This window comes from Somniosus microcephalus, unplaced genomic scaffold (genome assembly GCF_052327205.1).
Source record: "Somniosus microcephalus isolate GS21.2 unplaced genomic scaffold, FLI_Smic_1.0 unresolved_chr4, whole genome shotgun sequence".
In the NCBI taxonomy this organism is placed as follows: Eukaryota; Metazoa; Chordata; class Chondrichthyes; order Squaliformes; family Somniosidae; genus Somniosus; species Somniosus microcephalus.
The window spans coordinates 41,869,685-41,894,221 of NW_028225182.1; positions in this window are offsets into that span (position 1 = coordinate 41,869,685).

Genomic DNA, 24,537 nt, shown 5'->3' on the forward strand with positions numbered 1-24,537 from the left:
TACTGACACACTCCCGGGGAACCCCCTGTAAATAGTGACACACTCCCGGGGACCCCCTGTAAATACTGACATAGTTCCGGGGACCCCCTGTAAATACTGACACACTCCCGGGGACCCCCTGTAAATACTGACATAGTTCCGGGGAACCTCTATAAATACTGACACAGTCCCGGGGAACCTCTATAAATACTGACACACTCCCAGGGACCCCTGTAAATAATGACACAGTCCCGGGGTCCCCCTGTAAATACTGGCACAGTCCTGGGGAACCCCCTGTAAATACTGACAAACTTCCGGGGACCCCCTGTAAATACAGACACACTCCCGGGGACACCCCCTGTAAATACTGACACACTCCCGGGGACACCCATGTAAATACTGACACATTCCAGAGTACTCCCTGTAATTATTCACATGCTTCCGTGGACCCCCTGTAAATACCGACACACTCTTGGGGGCACCCTGTAAAACCAACACTGTCTCAGAGACCCCCCTGTCATTACCGACACACTCCCGGGGGCTACGTGTAAATTCTGACACACTCACGGAGACTTCCTGTAAATAATGACACGCTCCCGGGGACCCCCTGTAAATACTGACACACGCCTGCGGACCACCCTGTAAATACAGACACACTCCTGGGGAACCCCTGTTAATACTGACATGCTCCCGGGGACCACATGTAAATAATGACATACTCCCGGGTACCTCCTGTAAATACTGACACACTCCCGGGGACTTCCTGTAGATACTGACACGCTCCTGGGGACTTCCTGTAAATACTGACACGCTCCCGTGGCCCTCCTGTAAATACTGACACACTCCCGGGGTCCCACTGTAAATACTGACACACTCCCAGGGACCCCTGTAAATACTGACACACTCCCGGGGACCACCTGTAATTACTGACACACTCCCGGGGACCCCCTGTAAATACTGACACACTCCTGGGGACACCCCCTGTAAATACTGGCACATTCCCGAGTACTCCCTGTAATTATTGACATGCTTCCGGGGACCCCCTGTAAATACCGACACACTCCTGGAGGCACCCTGTAAAACAAACACTATCTCAGTGACCCCCCTGTCATTACCGACACACTCCCGGGGGCCACGTGTAAATTCTGACATGCTCACGGAGACTTCCTGTAAATAATGACACGCTCCCGGGGACCCCATGTAAATACTGACACACTCGCTGAGACCCCCTGTAAATACTGACACATGCCCGGGGACCCCCTGTAAATACAGACACACTCCCGGGGACCCCCTGTAAATACTGACATACTCCCGGGGCCCCCTCTAAATACTGACATACTCCCGGGTACCTCCTGTAAATACTGACACGCTCCCCGGGACTTCCTGTAGATACTGACACGCTCCCGGGGACCCCATGTAAATACTGACACACTCCCTGGGACTTCCTGTAGATACTGACACACTCCCTGGGACTTCCTGTAGATACTGACACGCTCCTGGGGAATTCCTGTGAATACTGAGACACTCCTGGGGACCCTATGTAAATATTGACACACTACCAGGGACCCCCTGTAAATACTGACACACACCCGGGGACCCCCTGTAAATACTGACACACTACCGGGGACCCCCTGTAAATACCGACACACTCCCGGGGACCCCTTGTAAATATTGACACACTCCCGGGGACACCCCCTGTAAATACTGGCACACTCCGGGGGACCCCCTGTAAATACTGACATGCTTCCGTGGACCCCCTGTAAATACCGACACACTCCCGGGGGCCATGTGTAAATTCTGACACACTCACGGAGACTTCCTGTAAATAATGACACGCTCCCGGGGACCCCATGTAAATACTGACACACTCCCTGGGACCCCCTGTAAATACTGACACATGCCCGGGGACCCCCCTGTAAATACAGACACAGTCCCGGGGACCCACTGTAAATACTGACATGCTCCCGGGGACCACATGTAAATAATGACATACTCCCGTGTACCTCCTGTAAATACTGACACACTCCCGGGGAACCCCCTGTAAATACTGGCACATTCCTGGGGGCACCCTGTAAAACCAACACTATCTCAGGGACCCCCCTGTCATTACCAACACACTCCCGGAGGCCACGTGTAAATTCTGACACACTCACAGAGACTTCCTGTAAATAATGACATGCTCCCTGGGACCCCCCTGTAAATACTGACACACGCCCGGGGGCCCCCTGTAAATAATGACACACTCCCGGGGACTTCCTGTAAATACTGGCACGCTCCCGGGGTCCCCCTGTAAATACTGACACACTCCTGGGAGCCCGCTGTAATTACTGACACGCTCCTGGGGACTTCCTGTAAATACTTACACACTCCTGGGGACCCTCTGTAAATACCGACACACTACCAGGGACCCCCTGTAAATACTGACACACTCCCGGGGACCCTCTGTAAATACTGACATACTACCGGGGACCCCCTGTAAATACTGACACACTCCCGGGGACCCCCTGTAAATACTGACACACTCCCGGGGACCCTCTGTAAATACTGACACACTCCCGGGGACCCTCTGTAAATACTGACACACTCCCAGGGACCCTCTGTAAATACTGACACACTACCGGGGACCCCCTGTAAATACTGACACACTCCCGGGGACACCCCCTGTAAATACTGACACACTCCCGGGGACCTTATGTAAATAATGACACACTCCCGGGGACCCTATGTAAATACTGACACACTACCGGGGACCCCCTGTAAATACTGACACACTCCCGGGGACACCCCCTGTAAATACTGACACACTCCCGGGGACCTTATGTAAATACTGACACACTCCCGGGGACCCTCTGTAAATACTGACACACTCCCGGGGACCCTCTGTGTGGTGTATGTAACCTGTTCCACCTTAAGAGAACTTAAGCCTGGTCCACCTTAAGAAAGGTACTACTTTCTTTGGCTGCTGTATACGTAATACCGGTGGTGACCACACCGGTATATAAGCACAGTGTAATAATATTGTATTCAGTATAGTCCGACCTCCAACCAGTAAAGACCTGTTGAATTTACTCTTGTGGTCTGTGTAGTAATTCTCACTATAACACACAGACTTAACAGTGGCGACGAGTCTGATTCTTACCCTGCTGCAGTAATTTCCACGGCGACTTTGTCCACAGACAGGACGTCGAAGAGAGGTTTCCACCCTCATCACCTACGGGAAGGCACGTCGAGCGGCAGGCATCGAGCAACCGGAGTGCAGAAGACATCCTGACCTCGAAGCCTCCATCAACGACTGCCAGCTTCTTCTACTACCTCGTGGTGGGTAAGCCGGGCAGCGACGCGACAGAAAGTCAACCGCGTTGGCTGTACAGACGGGGCTGGGAAGACGGAGGAATAAGGGCGGTGAGGTCGATCGCGACCAGAGATACGGGCCGGGCCGCTTTCGAGCGAGAGGCGCAGCGCGGGACATCGATCGTGACCGGAGATAAGGGCCGCATTCGGGCTAAAGGCGAAGCGTCTGGGGAAACTGAAGGCGCGAGAGCCGCGATGAAGCGGAGACAGCGTCGGGGGAAGGGTGAAGACTGCCAAGCGCGGGAAAACCGCCATTTTGTGGGCGGAGGACGACGGCAAGAGCGGGAAGCCGCCATCTTAGATAACATTAAAAATATGATAAATTGCTACAATGCCTAAACATGGGAACATTAATGCCTTCGACAGTGATATAGAAGACTGGGCTATGTATGTAGAACGCATACAAAACTATTGTAAGGCAAATAAAATTCCTGAGACAGATAAAGCACTAACATTACTAAACTTAATGGGTGCGAAGACATACGGGCAATTGAAACACCTGTTATCACCAGATGAACCGGCGGATAAGACGTTCGAACAGATTGTTACTGTCCTAAAAAATCATCTTAGCCCCACGCCGCTGATGCTAGCGGAACGATTTAAATTTTACGATAGAAGACAGCTGCAAAATGAAAGCAATGCTGAATATTTGATGGAATTACGTAAGCTAGCAAAATATTGTCAGTTTGGAACGGGACTGACAGAGGCACTTCGAGATAGATTTGTGTGTGGTTTATTTAAACAGGATACACAAAGGCGACTGCTCGAGGAGAATGAGCTGTCTCTCGAGAAGGCGGTCACTATGGCAGCAGCACACGAGGCCGCAGCGAGAGGCACGGCAGTAATGCAGCTACGGCCACCGGAACTCGGTACAAACAAATTGGGTTTGAGTTCTGTCAAATGTTATCGTTGTGGAAAGACAACGCACGATCAGAACCAGTGTTGGTTTAAAAACCAAGAATGCAGAACGTGTGGCAGGCTTGGCCACATAGCTAAAGTATGCCGGTCAGGAAAGAAGACCAGCAATAAAAAGTCACCGCAAGGAAAATATGCAAAGGTACACAAGGTGACAAAGAACAGTTTGACCGAACAGAAGTCAGATTCAGACGCTAGCAGTAACGAACTGGATAGCTTAAGAATACACAACGTTGGTAAGGATACAGACCTCCAGACAATTTGGGTCACTCTTAAGATAGCAGGAGTCCAAGTAAAAATGGAATTGGACACTGGATCGGCATTGACGGTCATGAATAAGAAAGATTACAGAAGGTTATTCCAACATATTCCCTTACAGGATACGGAGATTATATTGAAAACGTACACGGGGCAAAGAGTGTACCCCATCTGAAAAATAGAGGTAGAAGTGGTCCACAAGGGCGAAGGAAGCCAAGTAATGGATTTATATGTGCTACCTGAAGGAGGTCCACCACTACTAGGACGGGAGTGGATTAGGAAAATGAATATGGACTGGCACTCCTTGAAAGCACTAACGGTAGATTCCGCGGAAACAGCTGTCAAACCTAAACGATTGTCCAGAATATTGGAGGGGGCTAAAGAGGTGTTCCAGCCGGGACTGGGAACACTGAGAGGAATTACGGCAAACATCAAGATTGATGAACATGCACAACCAAAAATTTTAAAGCCAGACCGGTACCCTATGCAATACGACCTGCGGTTGAAGCGGAGCTGGAAGCACTAGAACGTTCAGGGGTACTGTCTAAAGTAGATTGGAGTGAGTGGGCTACGCCCATTGTTCCCGTTATGAAACGTCCTACGAACAATAAGCCAGGAGATCCAGGGAAGGTTCGCATCTGTGGAGATTTCAAGATCACCGTTAATCCGGTGCTTCACACGGTGCAGTATCCGCTTCCACGGATTGAGGATATTTTCGCTTCACTGTCTGGCGGGAAACACTTCACCAAGATAGACCTGGAGCAGGCGTACTTGCAGATGGAGGTTGAAGAAGAGTCACGCCAATACCTCACGATCAACATGCATCGAGGGTTGTACCGGTACAATAGGCTGGTTTTTGGTGTGGCATCGGCTCCAGCAATTTGGCAGAGGGCCGTGGAGCAGGTATTACAGGGAATTCCAGGCACACAATGTTACCTGGACGACATTCTGATCACAGGTGATGGTGATGAACAGCATCTCGCTAACTTGGAACTGGTGCTCAACAGACTGAAAGAGTATGGACTTAGAGTTAATCGGCAGAAATGTGAGTTCTTCCAGAAGCGGATCTCGTACTGTGGTCATGTCATTGACCGGGAGGGGCTTCATAAGTCTCCTGACAAGATAGCGGCAGTTGTAAAGGCTCCCGCTCCGGAGAATGTCTCTCAGTTGAGGTCGTTTCTAGGATTAATTAACTATTACCATAAATTTCTGCCAAATCTATCCACGGTGCTGCATCCGTTGAACGCTCTTTTACAGAAAGGGGTACCATGGGACTGGGGCGAAAACTGTAAGAAGGCATTTCGCAAAAGCAAAGAATTGATCACCTCAGAGGAAGTGTTGGCTCACTTCAACCCGACACTGCCTATTCGGTTGGCTTGTGATGCTTCTCCATATGGTATTGGGGCAGTACTCTCACACAAGTTGCCAAATGGCACGGAAAGGCCAGTCGCGTTTGCATCCAGATCATTGACCTCCGCTGAGCGCAACTATGCGCAGATCGATAGGGAGGCCCTTAGCCTTGTATGGGGAGTGAAGAAGTTTAATCATTACCTACAGGGCCAAAAATTCACGCTTCTGACGGACCATCAACCGTTGGTGTCCATTTTTAACCCTAAGAAGGGTGTTTCGGTGATGACAGCACAGCGTCTCCAGAGATGGTCTCTTTTCTTAGGGGCACATCAATATCAGATAGAATTCAAAGGTACGAAACAGCATGGCAATGCTGATGGCCTGTCGCGCCTGCCACTACCTGAAGATGAAGACACGACGGAAGTTGACCCTGTTGAGTTATTTCATTCGACCATTATCGAGTGTTTACCTGTCACCAACGCAAGTATTGAAAGAGAAACCAGGAACGACCCGACACTGTCCAGAGTCTACGAGGTGACAGCGAAAGGATGGCCAACACGGGGTGATCCTCTGTTACCGGCATTCTCGGCAAGGCGAGACCAGCTGTCCGTCTGCCATGGTACTTTGATGTACGGGACAAGAGTGATTATTCCTCCCAAGTTAAAGGAAAGAGTTTTAAAAGAACTACATGAAGGTCATCTGGGGGGAGTTAAAATGAAAAGTCTTGCTAGGGCTTACGTATGGTGGCCGGGTATTGACCAACAGATTGAGGAGTTAACGAAAAGCTGCGCTGGGTGTCAAAAAGTGCAAAATGCACCTCCGATAGCACTGCTACACCCATGGGAATGGCCTTCAGCCCCATGGCAACGCGTACACATTGACTTTGCTGGTCCATTCATGGACTCCATGTTCCTAATCGCGGTGGACGCACATTCCAAATGGCCAGAAGTCATCAAGATGAATACCACTACTTCAGAAAAGACAATTGCGGTGTTAAGAACAATATTCGCAAGGAACGGATTGCCAGAACAGATCTGTTCGGACAACGGACCACAGTTTGTATCAGAAGAATTCCAACAATTCTTAAGGAAGAATGGTGTTAAACATTATACCTCTGCCCCATATCATCCGGCGACAAACGGGTTGGCTGAAAGATTTGTCCAGACATTCAAAAAGGCAATAAAGGCCATGAACGATGATCAGATTCCGCTGCAACACAAGGTCGATAAGTTCCTGATGTCATATAGAAACGCCGATCATGCCGTGACTAACCAAAGTCCTGCTATGATGTTTTATAACAGGAGGTTGCGGTCCAAGTTGGACTTGTTAAAATCAAATGTGCGGAGGGAAGTGGAAAACAAACAGTTTCGGCATATTAACAGCAAGACCACTCGAACTTTCGACGTAGGACAACCAGTGATGGCAAGGGGCTATGGAAACGACAAATGGCAGTCCGGAACAATCCGGGCCAGACAAGGACCTCTGATGTACACCATAGATATTGGTCATAATGTGATAAGGCGTCATGCGGATCAACTGGTAGAGTCGAGAGCAAGGGTCGAACCCATGGTTGTGACAGAGACAGCTGTGGAAGACGTTCATGAACCTGAAGCATCTACCTCGGCCGAGAATGTATTTGATGATGATGACACCCAATACATTGGCAACCAACTAGAGGAGGCACCTCAACAACAAGAATCAGAGACCACTGAAAGGCGTTATCCAAGCCGAATCAGAAAGCCTCCTGAGAGACTGAACCTTTGAACTGTTATACCTGAAGTTATATATGTATATATGTTATGTTTATTTGGGGATATGAATGTTAAGCTAAAAAGGGAGGATTGTGGTGTATGTAACCTGTTCCACCTTAAGAGAACTTAAGCCTGGTCCACCTTAAGAAAGGTACTACTTTCTTTGGCTGCTGTATACGTAATACCGGTGGTGACCACACCGGTATATAAGCACAGTGTAATAATATTGTATTCAGTATAGTCCGACCTCCAACCAGTAAAGACCTGTTGAATTTTACTCTTGTGGTCTGTGTAGTAATTCTCACTATAACACACAGACTTAACAGTGGCGACGAGTCCGATTCTTACCCTGCTGCAGTAATTTCCACGGCGACTTCGTCCACAGACAGGACGTCGAAGAGAGGTTTCCACCCTCATCACCTACGGGAAGGCACGTCGAGCGGCAGGCATCGAGCAACCGGAGTGCAGAAGACATCCTGACCTCGAAGCCTCCATCAGCGACTGTCAGCTTCTTCTACTACCTCGTGGTGGGTAAGCCGGGCAGCGACGCGACAGAAAGTCAACCGCGTTGGCTGTACAGACGGGGCTGGGAAGACGGAGGAATAAGGGCGGTGAGGTCGATCGGTATAGTCCGACCTCCAACCCGTAAAGACCTGTTGAATTTACTCTTGTGGTCTGTGTCGTAATTCTCACTATAACACACAGACTTAACACTCTGTAAATACTGACACACTCCCGGGGACCCTCTGTAAATACTGACACACTACCGGGGACCCCCTGTCATTACCGACACACTCCCGGGGGCCACGTGTAAATTCTGACACACGCCCGGACACTTCCTGTAAATAATGACACGCTCCCGGGGACCCCATGTAAATACTGACACACTCCCTGGGACCCCTGTAAATACTGACACACGCCCGGGGACGTCCTGTAGATACCGGGGAGGAAAACGTTAGTGGGTGTGATATATAGGCCTCCAAATAGTAATATGGAGGTGAGGGAAGGCATAAAAAGGGAAATTAGAGAAGCGTGCGATAAGAGCACAGCTGTCATCATGGGTGACTTTAATTTACATATTGATTGGACTACCCAAATTAGTAAAAATTCTGAGGAGGAGGAATTCCTGGAATGTTTTCGGGACGGTTATCTGGACCAATATGTCGAGGAGCCGACTCGAGATCAGGCCATTTTAGACTGGGTATTGTGCAATGAGAAGGGACTTATCAGCAATCTTCTTGTACGAGGCCCCTTGGGTCAGAGCGATCATAATATGATCGAGCTCTCAGTCGAGATGGAGAGTGAGGAAATTGAATCAGAGACTAAGGTCCAGAACTTAAATAAAGGGAATTACGAGGGTATGAGACGGGAATTGGGTAAGATTGATTGGGTGGTGTTTCTGGGGGGATTGACAGTGGATAGACAATGGCAAGCATTCAAAGATAGAATGGAAGAATTCCAGAACATGTTTATACCGGTTTGGCATAAAAATAAACCTAAAAAGGTGACTCAACCGTGGATAACGAGGGAAATTAGGGACAGCATAAAATCAAAAAAAAGGGCATATCAACTGGCAAAAAAAAGCACCAGACCGGAAGATTGGGGGCAGTACAGGATACAGCAAAAGAGGACAAAGGGATTAATCAGGAAGGGGAAAATAGAATACGAAAGTAAACTTGCAGCAAACATAAAGACAGACTGCAAAAGCTTTTATCGGTATATCAGGAGGAAAAGACTGGTAAAATCCCAAGTCGGTCCCTTGCAGTCCGATTCGGGAGAATATATAATGGAGAATAAGGAAATGGCAGACCAATTAAACTCATACTTTGGTTCTGTATTCACAAAGGAGGACACAAATAACCTCCCAGGAATATCGACAAACATAGGGACTAATGAGAGGGAGGAGCTGACAGAAATTAGTATCTCTAGGGATATGGTGTTGGGTAAGTTGAGGGGACTGAAGGCCGACAAATCCCCGGGGCCTGATAAACTACATCCTAGGGTACTTAAGGAGGTGGCCCTGGAGATAGCAGATGCTCTAAGGATCATCTTCCGGAACTCCATTGACTCGGGAACAGTACCCGTGGATTGGAGGGTAGCTAATGTTACCCCAATATTTAAAAAGGGGGGTAGAGAGAAAGCAGGGAATTATAGACCAGTAAGCCTTACATCGGTTGTGGGCAAAATGCTAGAGTCCATTATTAAGGATAAAATAGCGGAGCACTTGACAAATGGGGAAAGGATCGGACAGAGTCAACATGGATTTACAAAGGGTAAATCGTGTTTGACTAATCTGCTGGAATTTTTTGAGGAAGTAACTGGTAAAATAGATGGGGGAGAGCCAGTGGATGTGGTGTACCTTGACTTCCAGAAAGCCTTCGATAAGGTTCCACACAAAAGATTATCATGCAAAATTAAGGCTCATGGGATTGGGGGCAAAGTATTAACGTGGATAGAGAACTGGCTGGCGGATAGAAAACAGAGAGTTGGAATAAACGGCTCGTTTTCGGAGTGGCAGGCAGTGACCAGCGGGGTGCCACAAGGATCTGTCCTGGGACCCCAGCTGTTCACAATATATATAAATGATCTGGATCAGGGAATTGGATGCAATATTTCCAAATTCGCTGACGACACTAAACTAGGAGGAGGGGTGGGCTCTGATGAGGATGTCAGGAGGCTACAGTGCGATTTGGACAGGTTGGGGGAATGGGCGGATACGTGGCAGATGCACTATAATGTGGATAAATGCGAGGTTATCCACTTTGGGGGTAAAAACAGGAGGGTGGATTATTATCTAAATGGCAATAGATTGGGAGATGGGGAAGTGCAGAGGGACCTGGGTGTTCTTGTGCACCAGTCACTGAAGGAGAGCATGCAGGTGCAACAGGCGATTAAGAAGGCAAATGGTATGTTGGCCTTCATATCAAGGGGGTTCGAGTATAGGAATAGGGATACCTTACTACAGCTGTACAAGGTGCTGGTGAGACCGCATCTGGAGTATTGTGTACAGTTTTGGTCGCCCCATCTGCGGAAGGATGTTCTTGCCATGGAAAGAGTGCAGCGGCGATTCACCAGGCTGATACCTGGAATGGCGGGAATGACCTACGAGGAGAGATTGAATAGTTTGGGCTTGTACTCACTGGAGTTTAGAAGATTGAGAGGGGATCTCATCGAAACATATAAAATTATGGCAGGCCTGGACAGGCTGAATTCAGAGAGAATGTTTCCAATGGCAGGGGAGCACAGAACCAGGGGCCACAGTCTAAAAATAGCGGGCAAATCATTTAAAACAGAGATGAGGGAGAATTTCTTCACTCAAAGAGTGGTGAGCCTGTGGAATTCCCTGCCACAGAGGGCTGTGAAGGCTAATTCAATAAATATTTTCAAGAGAGAATTGGATATATTTCTGAAGGCTAAGGGGATTAAGGGTTACGGAGAAAAGGCGGGGACGGGGTACTGAACTGGTAAGATCAGCTATGATCTCAGACGAAGATCAGCCATGATCTCATTGAATGGCGGAGCAGGCTCGAAGGGCCGAATGGCCTACTCCTGTTCCTATCTCTATGTTTCTATGTTTCTATGACACGCTCCCGGGGACTCCCTGTAATACTGACACACCGAAGGAGACCCCCTATAAATACAGACACACTCCCGGGGACCCTTGAAAATACTGACACACTCCCCGGGACACTCTATAAATACAGACACACTCCCAGGGACCCCTGTAAATACTGACACAATCCCGGGGACCCCGTTTAAATAGCGACACATTCCCGTGGCACCTCTGTAAATACCGACACACTCCCGGGGACCCTCTGTAAATACCGACACACTCCCGGGGACCCACTGTAAATACTGACACACGCCCGGGGACCCCCTGTAAATACTGACACACTACCAGGGACCCCCTGTAAATACTGACACACTCGCGGGGACCCTCTGTAAATACTGACACACTCCCGGGGACCCCCTGTCATTACCGACACACTCCCGGGGGCCACGTGTAAATTCTGACACACTCACGGAGACTTCCTGTAAATAATGACACACTCCTGGGGACCCCCTGTAAATACTGACACACTCCCTGGGACCCCCTGTAAATACTGACACACGCCATGGGGCCCCCTGCAAATAATGACACACTCCCGGGGACCCCCTGTAAATACAGACACACTCCCGGGGACCCTCTGTAAATACTGACACACGCCATGGGGCCCCCTGCAAATAATGACACACTCCCGGGTACCTCCTGTAAATACTGACACACTCCCGGGGACCCTCTGTAAATACTGACACACTACCGGGGACCCCCTGTAAATACTGACACACTCCCGGGGACCCCCTGTAAATACAGACACACTCCCGGGGACCCTCTGTAAATACTGACACACTACCGGGGACCCCCTGTAAATACAGACACACTCCCGGGGACCCTCTTTAAATACTGACACACTACCGGGGACCCCCTGTAAATACTGACACACTCCCGGGGACCCTCTGTAAATACTGACACACTACCGGGGACCCCCTGTAAATACTGACACACTCCCGGGTACCTCCTGTAAATACTGACACACTACCGGGGACCCCCTGTAAATACTGACACACTCCCGGGGACCCCTTGTAAATAATGACACACTCCCGGGGACCCCTTGTAAATACTGACATGCTTCCGGGGACCCCTTGTAAATAATGACACACTCCCGGGGACCCCTTGTAAATAATGACACACTCCCGGGGACCCCTTGTAAATACTGACATGCTTCCGGGGACCCCTTGTAAATAATGACACACTCCCGGGTACCTCCTGTAAATACTGACACACTCCCGGGGACCCTCTGTAAATACTGACACACTACCGGGGACCCCCTGTAAATACTGACACACTCCCGGGGACCCCCTGTAAATACAGACACACTCCCGGGGACCCTCTGTAAATACTGACACACTACCGGGGACCCCCTGTAAATACAGACACACTCCCGGGGACCCTCTGTAAATACTGACACACTACCGGGGACCCCCTGTAAATACTGACACACTCCCGGGGACCCTCTGTATATACTGACACACTACCGGGGACCCCCTGTAAATACTGACACACTCCCGGGTACCTCCTGTAAATACTGACACACTACCGGGGACCCCCTGTAAATACTGACACACTCCCGGGGACCCCTTGTAAATAATGACACACTCCCGGGGACCCCTTGTAAATACTGACACACTTCTGGGGGCACCCTGTAAAACCAACACTATCTCAGGGACCCCCCTCTCATTACCGACACACTCCCGGGGGCCACGTGTAAATTCTGACACACTCATGGAGACTTCCTGTAAATAATGACACACTCCTGGGGACCCCCTGTAAATACTGACACACTCCCTGGGACCCCCTGTAAATACTGACACACGCCCAGGGGCCCCCTGCAAATAATGACACACTCCCGGGGACCCCCTGTAAATACTGACACACTACCGGGGATCCCTTGTAAATAATGACACACTCCCGGGGACCCCTTGTAAATACTGACATGCTTCCGGGGAGCCCCTGTAAATACTAACACACTCCCAGGGACCCCCTGTAAATACTGACACACTCCCAGGGACTCCCTGTAATACTGACACACTCCCGGGGAACCCTTGTATTATGTCCGTGTATAATTGAGACACGGACTGCAGGAGTTGATTATAACAAGTCTTTACTGAATGGAGACAACCTGGAAACTGAAACTACAGAAGCCTGCTAGGGCCTTTTATACAGGGGTGGTCACTGCCGGTACTGCAGCCTGAGACCAGTTATTCCCTCAAAGGTACATACACAACAATTCCTCCCCTTTTTAGATAAACAGTACATAACATTCATTTAACAACTAAATAATAACTAATTACAATTACGGTTGCTAGATACATTGGTTGAAGTTAAGCAATTATAAGTTCAGTCTTTGAGGAGGCTTCCTGATTCTGTCTGGATAACGCCTCTTTGGGATATCAGGTTCTTCTGGCAAGGTTGAGTCGGGATCAATATCGTTGTTTGGTTCGTTTGCTTCCAATATCACCGATTCTGCGGTAGATGCAATTGGTACTTCGGTTTCATCGCCAGGTGTATCAGATCGTGGTGTGGAGTTGACGTTTTCCAGTGACTCTAGAATCTGGTCAGCATGGCATCTTACAATGCTCTCTCCAACATCCACAGTATACATTAGAGGTCCTTGCCGTGTACAGATCGTTCCTGGCTGCCATTTCTCTGTGCGGCAGTCCCGGGCCAAAACTGGTTGACCTATCTTAAAACTCCTGGTCGGCCTTTCATTCATATTCTGAAACTGCCTGTTCTCCACATCTCTTCTGACGTTTGGCTTAACCAAATCCAAGCGGCATCGTAGTCTTCGATTGAAGAACATCATGGCTGGAGTTTGGTTGGTAACCGCATGTGTCGCATTCCGGTAGGCAAACAAGATGTTATCCACCTTGTGTTGTAGGGGTATATCTTCATTACACATTGCCTTGATAGCCTTCTTGAATGTTTGAACAAACCTCTCGGCCAATCCATTAGTGGCTGGATGATATGGGGCGGATGTGTAATGCTTAACACCATTGTTCTTTAAGAACCTCCGGAACTCTTCAGACACAAACTGTGGTCCATTGTCAGAGCAAATCTGTTCAGGCAGCCCATTCCTGGCGAATATGGTTCGTAAGACTGTGATAGTTTTTTCTGTGGTGGTTGAGGACATTTTTATTATCTCTGGCCACTTTGAATGTGCATCCACCACAATTAAAAACATCGAGTCCATAAAGGGACCAGCAAAATCAATGTGCACCCTTTGCCATGGAGATGAGGGCCACTCCCATGGATGTACAGGGGCTTGTGGTGGGGCGTTTTGGACCTTCTGGCATCCTGTACAGCTCTTGGTCATCTCTTCAATTTCTCTATCGATTCCCGGCCACCACACAAACGCTCTGGCTAAGTTTTTCATTTATACCCCTCCCAGATGACCCTCATGAAGCTCATTGAGCACTCTATCCTTCAATTTGGGTGGAATTACTACTCTGGATCCACACATCAAGGTTCCTCTGCACACTGACAGCTGTTCTCGGCGAGAATGCTGGCAGCAGTGGTTCGCCATGTGCTGGCCATCCCTTCACCATTAAATCATAGACCCAGGAGAGTGTCGGGTCATTTCGTGTTTCCTTTTCTATGTTTGCATTCGTCGCAGGGAGACATTCGACTATAGTCGAGTGGAATAACTCCACTGGATCCACTGCCAGTTCTTCTTCCACCGTCGGCAACGGTAGGCGCGACAATCCATCAGCATTCCCATGCTGTTTAGTTCCTTTGTACTCGATGTCATATTGGTGTGCCCCTAGGAAAAGGGACCACCTCTGTAGCCGTTGTGCCGTCATTATCGGTACGCCCTTCTGAGGGTTGAAAATGGAGATGAGAGGTTGATGATCAGTTAGTAGAGTAAATTTCTGACCGTGCAGGTAGTGATTGAACTTCTTCACCCCCCACACCAGGCTGAGGGCCTCTCTGTCAATCTGGGCGTAGTTACGCTCGGCTGAAGTTAACGAGCGTGACGCAAAAGCTATCGGCCTCTCTGAACCATCAAGGAATTTATGTGACAGTACCGCCCCAATGCCGTAGGGAGACGCATCACACGCCAGTCTTATCGGTAGTGATGGGTTGTAGTGAGCCAATACTTCTCTTGAAGTGATTAGGTCCTTACTCTTCTGAAAGGCCCGCTTACATTCATCGCTCCATTTCCATGCTACTCCCGTTCGTAGTAGGGCGTTCAGTGGATGCAGAATTGTGGAAAAATTCGGCAAAAACTTATGGTAGTAATTCACCAATCCGAGGAATTACCTCAGTTGCGACACATTTTCAGGCGCTGGAGCCTTAACTACCGCTTCAATTTTGTCAGGGGACTTATGCAACCCCTCTTCATCAATCACATGGCCACAATACGATATCTGTTTCTTAAAAAACTCGCACTTGGGGCGATTGGCTCGTAGCCCATGTTCACGTAGTCTAGTGAGCACCTGCTCTAGGTTGGCAAGGTGTTCACTGTCATCTTCACCTGTCACTAGGATGTCGTCCAAGTAACACTGAGTCCCCGGAATTCCTTGCAGGACTTGTTCCATCGCTCTTTGCCATATCGCCGGAGCTGATGCTACTCCGAATACCAGTCGATTATACTGGTAAAGACCTTTGTGAGTGTTTATCGTGAGATACTTCCTAGAGGATTCTTCAACCTCCATCTGCAAATATGCTTGTGCTAGGTCAATTTTTGTAAAACGCTTCCCTCCAGATAGTGAGGCGAAGATATCTTCTATCCTTGGAAGAGGATATTGTACTATGCGAAGGACTGGGTTCACCGTCACCTTGAAGTCCCCACAGATGCGAACCTTCCTTGGCTCCTCAGACTTATTGTTTAACGTTTTCTTCATGACAGGAACGATGGGTGTCGCCCACTCGCTCCAGTCTACCTTAGATAACACGCCTGCATTCTCCAGATTCTCCAGCTCTGCCTTGACGGCTGGGCGAATTGCATATGGTACCGGTCTTGCTTTGAAAAACTTGGGAATTGCATTCTCTTCTATTTTTATCGAGGCGGTTACGCCTTTAAGAGTGCCCAGTTCTTGTTGAAATACCTCTTTGGCGTCAGCTAAGATTGTTGACAATCGTCCAGGAGTGACGTCGTCATCCTTTTTACCAGCCACCGTCAGTGCCTGAATGGAGTGCCAGTCTAAACTTATCTTTCTGATCCATTCACGTCCCAATAACGGTGGTCCACCATCTTGCAGAATGTAGAGATACAATTTCCGTATTTTCTTGCCGTTGTATTCGACAAGCACCCTTATTTTTCCTCTGGGGTATACTTTTTGCCCCGTATACGTCCTCAAGACAATGGATGTCTCTCTCAAGGGTATGTGTGAGAATAGCCGCTCGTAGTCTCGTCGATTCATGATGGTTAGAGCTGATCCTGTATCCAATTCCATTTTGACTTGGGACCCTGCTATCGTGAGGGTGACCCAAATGGTTCGGTGATCCTCTTTTGCGATTACATTGTGAAGTTTGAGACAGCTTAGTCTCTTGTTCCCGGATTCAGTATCGCTCATCTGGTCTTCGGAACTACTGTCCGTCATCTTTTGTACTTTCCTGTACGGTTGCCATTGGTCTTCTTCCAGACCTGCAAACTCGTGCAATGTGTCCCATCTTTCCACATTGCCTGCATATTTTGTCCTTGGACCAGCAGTCTTTCTGGTCATGGTTTGTTCTGCCGCAGTGATAACATTTTGCAAATCCCCGTGTCATTTCGTGGGTGCCGTATTCCTGTGGCTTTTGTTGTATTTCCGCAGCTCCCCTTGCTGCTGCTTCGTACGATACTGCCACGCTGAAAGCCTTATCTAGCGTCAGCTCTTTCTCTGAGAGTAACCTTTTCTGGGTTCCTTCACTCAGGAGTCCACAGACAAATTTGTCCCGTAAGGTATCTGCCAGTCCTGCTCCAAACTGGCAGTGCTTTGATAGCTTGCGTAGTTCTGTAAGGTAATCAGCATTGCTCTCATTTTTATGCTGATTTCTCCTGTGGAATTTAAATCTTTCTGATATCAGCAGCGGTGTAGGATTTAGGTGTTCCTGTAGGATAGCAACAATTTCGTTAAAACGCTTCGCCTTCGGTTTGGCTGGAGTAATCAGGTCCCGCAATTGGCCGTACGTTCTTGCGCCCATTAAATTTAGCAATACCGATGCCTTTTTCTCATCGGCTATTTCGTTTGCCTCGCAATATACCGCGACTCTTTCGACATACGTGGTCCAGTCTTCTATTGCATTATCGAAGGCAGTGATATCGCCAGTCTTTGGCATCTTGAAAATCTAAGATGGCGCCTCCTGCGCTTTGCCTTCGTCCCTGATGGATCAAAATGGCGCCTCCCGCGCTTTTCCTTCTTCCCCGCCGAGTTAAGATGGTGCCTCCCGCACTTTCCCGCCGCTGCCGCTGCTGCCAACGCTGTTGCTGGCGATGATCTTTATTTTACTATCCTGTAATGGCGACGCCCTATGGTCTTCGCGCCTCCCCGATTGCTGCTGCCAACGCCGCTCTCCGCGGTATTTTTGTTTTTCTATCGCGCTTCAATATTTGCTCCGTTAATTGAAGAACTGTTCCCGTCGTGGAGCGGACCCTCTGGGACACTTCCCTCCCTCTTCTTAGGTCCGCACGCTGCCCGGCTTCGAAGCACCGGCTGCGCCCTGTGTTCTCCACCCTCTCTCTCTCTCTTTGCTTCCCGACTTGCTGCTCGGCCCCATTGCAGAGCCACCCGATCGAGCTCTAGCCCGCCGCAGCCCAGGAAGGATCAGTGCACTACCTGCCACCAGCCCGATTAGCTGGGAAACCACAGACCGGAGAACCAAGCCTGGCTCTCGACAGTCTCTCCTGCACTTTTCAATTCGATGATTTGGAGGGCAGTTGCCCACGGTCGACGCCCGTTTCTCAAGTTTCTTTGGATTATTTTTTTCTTTCTTCTGGCTTCGACCTTCAATAACGTCGTCTGAGGTACTGCCGAGTTGCAGGTAAGTTCGTTTCTTACTCGTCGCCAGTATTATGTCCGTGTATAATTGAGACACGGACTGCAGGAGTTGATTATAACAAGTCTTTACTGAATGGAGACAACCTGGAAACTGAAACTACAGAAGCCTGCTAGGGCCTTTTATACAGGGGCGGTCACTGCTGGTACTGCAGTCTGAGACCAGTTATTCCCTTAAAGGTACATACACAACACCTCGTAAATACTGACACACTCCCGGGGAACCCTTGTAAATACTGACACACTCCCGGGGACCCCTGTAAATACTGACACAATCCCGGGGACCCCCTGTAAATACTGACACACTCCCGGGGACCCCCTGTAAACACTGACACACTCCTGGGGACCCCCTGTAAATACTGACGCTCTCCCGGAGACCCTCTTTAAATACTGACACACTTCCGGGGACCCCTGTAAATACTGACACACTACCAGGGACCCCTGTAAATACTGACACACTACCAGGGACCCCTGTAAATACTGACACACTCCCGGGGACCCCTTGTAAATACTGACACACTCCCGGGGACCCTCTGTAAATACTGACGCTCTCCCGGGGACCCCCTGTAAATACTGACACACTCCTGGGGACCCCCTGTAAATACTGACACACTCCCGGGGACCCCCTGTAAATACTGACACAATCCCGGGGACCCCCTGTAAATACTGACACACTCCCGGGGACCCCTTGTAAATACTGACACACTCCCGGGGACCCCCTGTAAATACTGACACACTCCCGGGGAACCCCTGTAAATACTGACACACTCCCGGGGACCCCCTGTAAATACTGACACACTCCCGGGGACCCCCTGTAAATGCTGACACACTCCCGGGGATCCCCTGTAAATACTGACACACTCCCGGAGACCCTCTTTAAATAATGACACACTCCCGGGGACCCCCTGTAAATACTGACACACTCCCGGGGACCCCCTGTAAATACTGACACAATCCCGGGGACCCCCTGTAAACACTGACACACTCCCGGGGACCCTCTTTAAATACTGACACACTCCCGGGGACCCCCTGTAAATACTGACGCACTCCCGCGGACCCCCTGTAAATACTGACACACTCCCGGGGACCCCCTGTAAACACTGACACACTCCCGGGGACACCCTGTAAATACTGACACACTCCCGGGGACACCCTGTAAATACTGACACACTCCCGCGGACCCCCTGTAAATACTGACACACTCCCGGGGACCCCCTGTAAATACTGACACACTCCCGGGGACCCCCTGTAAATACTGACACACTCCCGGGGACCCCTGTAAATACTGACACACTCCCGGGGACCCCCTGTAAATACTGACACACTCCCAGGGACCCCCTGTAAATACTGACACACTCCCGGGGACACCCTGTAAATACTGACACACTCCCGGGGATCCCTGTAAATACTGACACACTCCCGCGGACCCCCTGTAAATACTGACACACTCCCGGGGACCCCCTGTAAATACTGACACACTCCCGGGGACCCCCTGTAAATACTGACACACTCCCGGGGACCCCTTGTAAATACTGACACACTCCCGGGGACCCCCTGTAAATACTGACACAATCCCGGGGACCCCCTGTAAATACTGACACGCTCCCGGGGACCCCATGTAAATACTGACACACTCCCAGAGACCCTCTTTAAATACTGACACAATCCCGGGGACCCCCTGTAAATACTAACACACTACCAGGGACCCCCTGTAAATACTGACACACTCCCGGGGACCCCCTGTAAATACTGACACACTCCCGGGGACCCCCTGTAAATACTGACACACCGTTAGATCTGTAACGGTGGGTGGGTAGGGGTGTGGGTGTGGGGAGTGTAGCGCGGAAGGTGGTGTCTGTTCTCGATGAATGAGCTAAATTCCTGTTCTGAGCCTAACTCGCACCAATTCCGGTTCACCCATCACGAATGTTCCCCTCTAATCTGTGCGCCCGCGGCCAGGCTGTAACCTGCACGGTTGCGCGCCGGCCAATCACCGGCTGTGAATCCTGCGCAGGCGCAGAAATTGACAGGAACCGCGCATTAAAAGAAACAGGCCATGCACCTTTCACCCCACCAGCCTCCACGTTCAACGGATCATCCTCCGGCATTTCCGCTACCTCCAAAGTGATCCCACCACCAAACATATCTTCCTCTCCCCTCCCCTTTCAGCATTCCGTAGGGACCGCTCCGTCCGAGACACCCTAGTCCACTCCTCTGTCACCCCCAGCACCCCTTCCCCTTCGCCTGGCACCTTCTCATGCAAGCGGAGGAGATGTAACACCTGCCCCTATACCCCCCCCCTTCCCACTGTCCAGGGCCCCAAACACCCCTTCCAGGTGAAACAGCGATTTACTTGTACTTCTCGCAATCTAGTATACTGCATTCGCTGCTCACGGTGCGGTCTCCTCTACATTGGGGAGACCAAACGCAGATTGGGTGACTGCTTTGCGGAACATCTCCGTTCAGTCCGTAAGGGTGACCCCGAGCTTCCGGTCGCCTGTCATTTTAATTCACCGCCCCATTCCCACTCGGACCTCACCGTCCTCGGGCTCTTGCATTGTTCCACGGAAACCCAGCGTAAACTCGAGGAACAGCACCTCATCTTCCGATTAGGCAGTCTGCAGCCTTCCGGTCTCAATATCGAGTTCAACAATTTCAGATCATAACCTCGGCCCCCATTACATTTTTTACCTGTAATTTTTCCACTCCTTTCCCCCCCCCTTTCCTTTTGTTTCACTCTCCCACCTGGTAGCTATCTCTTGCCCTGCCAGTACACTTCACACCTAATCTCAGCCTATTACCATCTCGTCTGGCTTCGAACACCTTTTATTGTCTCTTCTACTTCTTTTGTCTCTTTCACTTCTTTTGTCCGATCGCAGCCCTGCCTTCGATCTATTTTCTTTCCTTTCCAGTTTTGAAGACGGGTTCGACCCGAGACGTCAACTCAAATTTCTCTCCACGGATGTTGCCTGACCTGCTGAGTTTTTCCAGCATTTTCTGTTGTTATTTCGGATTTCCAACATCTGCAGTATTTTGCTATCATGCAGAACAAAGCGCAGCTTGCAGGGAACACTGCCCATCACCCTATGCTCACCCACCTACATTGGTTCCCTGCCCACCAACAGATCCCTCCATGGCCTCGCCCTCCCTCCCTATCTCCGTAACCTCCTCCAGCCCTACAACCCTCCGAGATCTCTGCGCTCCTCCAATTCTGGCCTCTTGTGAATCCCCGATTTTAATCGCTCCACCACTGGCGGCAGTAACTTCAGCCGCCTGGGCCCCAAAGTTCTGGAATTCCCTCCCTAAACCTCTCCACCTCTCTCTTCACCTTTAAGACGCTCCTGGCTCAGTGGGTAGCGCACTCTCCTCTGAGTCAGAAGGTTGTGGGTGCAAGTCCCACTCCAGGGACTTGAGCACATAAAGCTAGGCTGACACTCCTACTGCAGTGCTGAGGGAGTGCTGCATTGTTGGAAGTGCCGCCTTTCGGATGAGACTTTAAACCGAGGCCCCGTCTGCTCTCTCAGGTGGATATGAAAGGTCCCATGGGATGTGAGCATCGCTGGCAAGGCCAGCATTTATTGCCCATCCCTAGTTGCCCTTGAGAAGGTGGTGGTGAACCGCCTTCTTGAACCGCTGCAGTCCCGTGTGGTGAAGGTACTCCCACAGTGCTGTTAGGGAGGGAGTTCCAGGATTTTGACCCAGCGACGATGAAGGAACGGCCGCTATACTTCTAAGTCAGGATGGTGTGTGACTTGGAGGGGAACTTGGAGGTGGTGGTGTTCCCATGCGCCTGCTGCCCTTGTCCTTCTAGGTGGAAGAGGTCGTGGGTTTGGGAGGTGCTGCCGAAGAAGCCTTGGCGAGTTGCTGCAGTGCATCTTGTAGATGGTACACACTGTAGCCACGGTACGCTGGTGGTGGAGGGAGTGAATGTTTAAGGTGGTGGATGGGGTGCCAATCAAGCGGGCTGCTTTGTCCTGGATGGTGTCGAGCTTCTTGACTGTTGTTGGAGCTGCACTCATCCAGGCAAGTGGAGAGTATTCCATCACATTCCTGACTTGTGCCTTGTAGATGGTGGAAAGGCTTTGGGGAGTCAGGAGGTGAGACACTCGCCACAGAATACCCAGCCTCTGACCTGCTCTTGTTGCCACAGTATTTATGTGGCTGGTCCAGTTAAGTTTCTGGTCAATGGTGACCCCCCCAGGATGTTGATGGTGGGGGATTCGGCGATGGTAATGCTGTTGAATGTCAAGGGGAGGTGGTTAGACTCTCGCTTGTTGGAGATAGTCATTGCCTGGCAGTTGTGTGGCATGAATGTTACCTGCCACTTATCAGCCCAAGCCTGAACATCGTCCAGGTCTTGTTTCATGCGGGCATGGACTGCTTCATTATCTGAGGAGTTGCGAATGGCACTGAACTGTGCAGTCATCAGCGAACATCCCCATTTCTGACCTTATGTTGGAGGGAAGATCATTGATGAAGCAGCTGAAGATGGTTGGGCCCAGGACACTGCCCTGAGGAACTCCTGCAGCGATGTCCTGGGGCTGTGATGATTGACCTTCAGCCACCACAACCAGGGACTTGAGCACATAAAGCTGAGTTGACTCTCCAGTGCAGTGCTGAGGGAGCGCTGCACTGTCGGAGGTGCCGTCTTTCAGATGAGACATTAAACTGAGACCCCGTCTGCTCGCTCAGGTGGACGTAAAAGATCCCACGGCACTCTTTCGAAGAAGAGTAGGGGAGTGTCCTGGGGCCAAGGTTTATCCCTCAACCAACATCACTAAAACAGATGATCTGCTCATCATCACAATGCTGTTTGTGGGAGCTTGCTGTGTGCAAATTGGCTGCCGCATTTCCCGCATTACAACAGTGACTGCACTTCAAAAAAGTACTTAATTGGTTGTAAAGCGCTTTGAGATGTCCAGTGGTCGTGAAAGGCGCTATAGAAATCCAAGTCTTTCTTTAAAACCTACCTCTTTGACCAAGCTTTTGGTCACCTGCCCTAATATATCCATATATGTGGCTCGGTGTCAAATTTTGTTTGATAATCCCTCCTGTGAAGCGCCTTGGGATGGTTTTAGATGTTCACAGCGCTCGATAAATGCAAGATGTTGTTGTTGATAGGCTGAATTACCCGCCTGATCTACGTCTATGATATCATCTTGTGACTAACCGGCCTATATTCTTTTCAAGTACTGTGATGTGGAATTAAAGGAGTTAAACCTCGAACAACTGAAGCCTGCACAGCTGCTCGAAGGACGTGAATCACTCTGTCACAATGATTTTGTGGTGAAGTCTGCTCCGCAGTATCCGCTGCTCATTACGATCCATTCCCTCCCAGTCCCACAGCTCGTCCGTGCATCTGCACGCCTGCTGTTCAAAAAGAGCTGCTGGAGTCCTGAGAGAGGGAGTGTGGTCGGACAGGGCAGGGATGGAGAGAGAGAGCGAGAGAGAGAGGGAGGGAAAGAGCGAAGAAGGCAGCGAGGGAGGGAGCGAGGGAAGAAGTTAGAGAGGGAGAGGGAGCTAAGGGACAAGAGAGTGAGGGAGCGAGAGAGGGAGAGAGGGGGAGATTGAGATAGTGGGAGAGAGAGAGAGGTAGCGAGAGGGATGGAAGTAGAGAGAGGGAGGGAGGGAGGGAGTTAGAGAGAGGGAGGGAGTTAGAGAGAGGGAGGGAGTTAGAGAGAGGGAGGGAGGGGGAGATTGAGATAGTGGGAGAGAGAGAGAGGTAGAGAGAGGGATGGAAGTAGAGAGAGGGAGGGAGGGAGGGAGTTAGAGAGAGGGAGGGAGTTAGAGAGAGGGAGGGAGGGGGAGATTGAGATAGTGGGAGAGAGAGAGAGGTAGAGAGAGGGATGGAAGTAGAGAGAGGTGGAGAGAGGGAGGTAGAGGGAGGGAAGGAGTTAGAGAGAGGTAGGGAGGGGGAGATTGAGATAGTGAGAGAGGGAGAGGTAGAGAGAGAGATGGAAGTAGAGAGAGGTGGAGAGAGGGAGGTAGAGGGAGGGAGGGAGTTAGAGAGAGGGAGGGAGGGGGAGATTGAGATAGTGGGAGAGAGAGAGGTAGAGAGAGGGATGGAAGTAGAGAGGGGGGGAGGTAGAGAGAGGGAGGGAGGTAGAGGGAGGGAGGGAGAGAGAGGGAGGGAGAGAGAGGGAGGGAGAGAGAGGGAGGGAGGGAGGGAGAGGGAGGGAGGGAGGGAGGGAGTGAGAGGGAGAGAGAGGGAGGGAGAGAGAGGGAGGGAGAGAGAGGGAGGGAGAGAGAGGGAGGGAGGGAGAGGGGAGGGAGAGAGAGGGAGGGAGAGAGGGAGGGAGGGAGAGGGAGGGAGAGAGAGGGAGGGAGAGGGAGGGAGGAGAGGGAGGGAGAGGGA